Raw genomic sequence first — 5451 nt, forward strand, 5'->3', positions numbered from 1 at the left:
GGATAATGATGTGTCAAAGTAGGTCCATCCATTGTGACAAATGTACCACTCTGGCGGAGATTTTGATGAGGGAGGCTAGGTATATGTGGAGGATGTAGGGAACAGATGGAAAACCTTTGTGCCTTCCACTCAATTTTGCTGTGAACCTAAAAACTGCTCTTAAAAAAACTAAAATCTTAAAAGGTGCAAAAATGAACTTAGATTATATTTAAATTAACAGAATGTTGAATTGGTTTTTATAGATCCACAATACATTGGTTGTGGTTTCTTAATCTAAGAGTCTCCAGAAAATTAACATTTTGGGAGGGTGGGTGGGAGGAATACCTGCAACAGACAACCTGAACTGACTTGAACTCCTATGTAACAAAATGTCACCCAAACTGATGTAGAGTATGTGTATTCTTTATTTATCCCACTTAGTGTCACATGTTAAGTGGTATTATTGCACTCTATGTCATATGTGTTGTTGTAGACATATGCCACCCCAGGCCCCACTGGCGATGGTGGCTAACATATGGATAGGTATGCAAAGTCACCTTCCAAAATCCTAACAGTTATGAATTATAAAACACATCCCACCCCAACTGTTTTGGGCAAGGAATTGTGGATCAACACAACTGAAAGATAGAAAGCAGGCAAGGAAGAAAAGACGGAAAAGGAAACAACTGAGTTCTATTTTATTTCTTCCCTGATTTCTTGAGAGAGCCTAGCCCTGGATGACCACACAGATCCCCATTATTATAATGGCCACTTCTTACTGAAAATTACTATCAGCAGTAAAGTGCAAACACCTAGTAACATAATTGTGATTCCTATTCAGATATATCTTAAAGTTTTTTATATGAATGCCTATAACCCACATTTTGGTTCTGTAAGTCTTTCTAATACAAGAGCTTACCCAGAAACATTTTTTTTTCTCATTTCTCTGAACCACTGATGATTACGATTGTATAATTAATTCATTGCTTTAAAGTAATAGGACAACAAATATATTTGAAAGTCAAATGTACATTAAAGTTTTAGCAAACTTCGGCCCAAGAACAGTTTTACTAATCATATCTTCTGGCTTTAAATTTTAAGCATTACACTTATGCTCCTTTGTAGTTACCTCAACATGCTAAGAGCTCATCAAAATAAAGAAGCAAGATACCTAATTGTATCTGTGGAAGGTTTCTAAACAATACTGCCAGCCAGCAGATGGAGGTCCAGCTGACTTAATTACACCTGTAACTCTGAATAATGTCCTAGATATACAATCATTTGATTTTTCTTTAACATTCATTTAATTTTTAGAAATATTTTCTTTTCTCTCCTTTTGGTTTCTTAGTCCCAGTCTTCCATTTAAATATCTCCTGTACTCTACTTGCCAAACTATTGGATTCTTCTATATACTTTGCATATACATCATACACATTGAATAAATGCTGGAGAATGAGACAGCTATCTTAATTATCCAGTGCTTATCCAATGCAAGATGAAGGGTATTTTGCATTTAAAAACAAACTGGAAAAGTACATAAAAATTTTTAAAAATATTAGATTATCTTCCTACCAGATAATCTAGATTTTTAAAGAATTTTAAGTTTTTATTTACTTCATTTTACTGAATGTTATGGTTATTAATTTCTTCTTTGAATGTGAGAATCACAGCAATAAGGAACAAAGATATTGAAAGATGCTAGGTTTTTATTTTTATGGAATCACGTTTGTTTCGGATAAAAAAAACTGAGAGTAGCCCTGTTCTTCATGGGTAACTTCTGCCTATCATGGTTTTCAATATTAATGAAGATTGTGAAGGGGGTCTGTGGGTGGAGCTAGAACTTAAGGGAGGAGTTAGCTCACTTACTTATCGCGAGAACTCCATAGGAAGTGCACCTTGCGTACAATAGAACTCATTGGTCCTAATTGCCCCGCCTCTTAGCTTCCTTCGCATACGTCATTTCTTGTGCGACAATTCTTTCAGAGGGCCTGTGTCAAGTGCGAGTTACATGGTTTTGAGTAAAGAATTCTTGGAGGCTTTGAGGTGTTTTACTGTAAGTAACCTGATTTTATCATAAAAAAAAATTTGCTTCTTTGTGAAAAAGTGAGAAATGTTAGACTAAGGACTAAAATCATAAATTAGGAATTTGTTGATAGAAAGATGGAAAGGAGAGAAAGAAGGGAAGGAAAAAAGACCAAGGAAAGACATTCTAGTCTGCAGGATCCTCATTAAAATGTTTCCCAATGCTTGAGAATTGAAAGGAAAGACGTCATAGGCAGATTCTAGTATTCTAAAACTGCAATCCAATTGCATAAAAAATTTAAATCTATATCATTTGGGTGAAAATATTTAAATATCCTTTTTTGTTGTTGTTTCGAGCTGATATCTATAAAAAAAATCTATTAGTTACGCAGATCCATATTATAGAGATTGTATATACAGATACTTTATTACTTATGCATATAACATGATTTGTCGGGGATATAAACTATGGCTTTCTCAGGTATCACTGCTACTTGATTGTTCTGAGTATTGGCTTTCTGACAGGGTTTGGAATGAAGCCATTTTTATTAATTTAGTTATTTTTGCTGATATAAAAGGCCGTCTATCATGTTAATGATGTATCGGTCTGCAGTCCCACCGAACAATAATTACAGAATGTTCCTAATAGTAAATCATTTGTCACAATCATAGCTCAGTACAACAACCTTTTGTTGAGCAGTGGAAGACATTATCGGAATAGCAATACACCTTTATGTGCACCGATTAAAAGGTGCTTAGACCCAACAGCCCCGCAAAACCTTGAGAGTTTCAAGTATGACATGCCCTCTTCAAAATCTTAATTCAGGAATGTGTGCTGGGCCCTGCTGAATTTTCTGTAGTGTTAGCCTATCTTATTAGATGGAATCAAAACATTCTGCTTAGGAGAGAATAGACTAGCTTTCACAAGAACCTAAAAAAAAAAACAAAAAAAAACCTCTGAAAAGATGGCAAGACAAAAGGATCAAAAAAAGGAAAATGTCAAGGTTTCATTGAATCCTCTTTATTTTTAATAAGAACTAGACAAAGAAAGGGTCCAGTACCAAAAGAAAAAAATTGGAATTAACAAAAAGGCATCAATTTCTAAATTAAGTGAAAGTCTCGTAATCATTATAAGGATCAGACTCTGCTTTGTAAAGATTAACAACTTATTTCAGTTATTCTTGAGCAATATTTGTAAATAATACAAGCAAACATTATTGATTGTTGCTATATGCAGGAACTCTTGGGTTTCTGTTGTTGTTATTGTGTTGTTTTTTTTTTTTTAATAGAGTTTGTGTTTTAGAGCAGTTTTAGGTTTCATAGAAAAATTGAGAGGAAAGTATAAAGCGTTTCCATACACCTGCTGCCCGACTCATGTACAGCCTCCCCCGTTAACAATGTCCCCCGCAGCGGTACATTTATTGCAATAGACGAACGTACACTGGCACATCACTGTCACTCAAAGTGCATAGTTTAACCAGGAAATTTTTTAAGCATTTAATATACATCGGTTCCTTTTATAGTTTGAAAAACTTTGATGTTAGCTCCATTTTGGAAATGAGGAAACTGAGGCACTGAAGCATTCACTCAGACAGGTGTAAAAAGTGGAGGAAAAAATGGTGATTTCTGGGATTTGACCAATTTTAAACCCTATCTGGGTTTACTAGTCACAGCTCATTATTGAAGTACCTCAGTGTAATGAATTGACATCATTTGTTGAGCACCTGTACGGTTATTGATTTTTACCAAGGTGGTGTCAACCATGCTTGTTCAGCAACAGTATCCCTGTTTTTTATGGGCAAAGTAACCAAACCTCAGAGGAGAGAAAGCCAAGATTTCAGTAAAGGTCCTTTGATGTGAGTCATACTGCCTCTGCCCCCATATTCTGTAGGAAAAGCTGCCATGATGAGAAATTGAGTCACGCATAGCTTTCTTTGAGTGATTGCAGTCTTATTGATATCCAAACTTGAGATCCCTGGATTTTGTTTTAAAAAATTTCACTTTAAGGGTTCTTGGTTAGAAATTGCATTGAGAATGGAATAGAAAGAATATGTATACAGGAAGAAATTCTAAAGTATTTGTTCAGTAAGCCCAGTGATTTGAACATAGTCTCAAAATCAACTACCATTAGAGAGTGGGAGGAGCCTTGAGCTGTAAAATTCTTCTAAAAGACCACTAGCAGGATAAAGAGGTTTTCTTAACATCGACAGTGGAAATCCTTCTAGATGTTTATGCAGAGGAAAATGATGAGGGATACAAAGCCCATGCTTTCCAATTTTCTTTGGGTTTTAAAAAGCCACAAAAAGAGATCTTTGTCCAAAAAGTGAATTTATGAGCCTCAAATTAGCATTAAATGGAATAATTGTATCTGCCTTCACCCCTCAGATGTTTATTACTTCTTTTAATATCTAAAATTTGGTTAAAGGTATATGAGGACTCTTAACAGACATCATGATTGCATTTCTAGTATCAGATCCAAAATAAAGGTTAAACAGTGTAATAAAATGCATATTCTTGTAGAGTTTTGGCAGCCATTGGTAACAATGAGGAAATCTGGCCAAAGCTTGACATCAGGTATCAGAAGACACCAGAGGGCCAGAAAGCTGGTTTTTGCCAAGTCTTTGAATCCTTCTTTCGTCACGTTGGCCACAGAGCCTGCATGTAGGACTTACAGCGACTTCTCGAAGGAACCTGGTTCAAACACACAGGCATCCTTAACATGGTACTGCTTTTCCGAAGGGGTGAAAGGCCTGTTAAAAAAAAAAAAAAAAAATCAAATGGCTTCCTCTTGCCCCAACCCCACTGTCCCCTACCCCTATGTTCTGTCCAGAAGAAAAATCCCTCAGCCGCAATGGTTGTTTTTATTAAATTCTCCTCAATAAAAAGCTCAGGCAGGATTTATTAGGTACTCAGGGCGGACGTTTAGTATTTCGCCAGTTATTAAGTGAAAATCAATAGAAAGCAAAGAAAATGGAAGTCACTGCACTGTTAGCGCACCGTTGTCGCCCAGATATTATGTCGGCTGTCTCGTAGATTCATGACAGACGAAAGAGGCCGGGAGAGAACTTTCTGCTTACATTGCACGAGCCAAAGTGGGGTTATTCATTAGAGCAGGCAGCTGGCCAGATGGATTTCCAGTTCAGTTTTACCATTTATCTTTAAAACGCCTGTATCGAGTGAGAAAGAACACTGATATTATGTGATATCAATGGCAGGTTTATGTATCTAAATCAGGATTTATTGTTATTTTGTTCCAAAGACCTTTTTTTCTCAAGAAATACCATTTCACTGGAAGAAAATAATAGCTAAAACCTTGTCAAAGATAACCTTTCAGGCTGTCCGTGCACCACTAGCTGTAAAACAAATAGAACCCAATATATAAATAGTTTTAACCACATCCTTACAAGTCATTTCTTCTGAATCTGTTTCCCCCATTTCAATAGGTTGGGG

Source organism: Pteropus vampyrus, unplaced genomic scaffold (genome assembly GCF_000151845.1).
Source record: "Pteropus vampyrus isolate Shadow unplaced genomic scaffold, Pvam_2.0 Scaffold34, whole genome shotgun sequence".
Classification (NCBI taxonomy): Eukaryota; Metazoa; Chordata; class Mammalia; order Chiroptera; family Pteropodidae; genus Pteropus; species Pteropus vampyrus.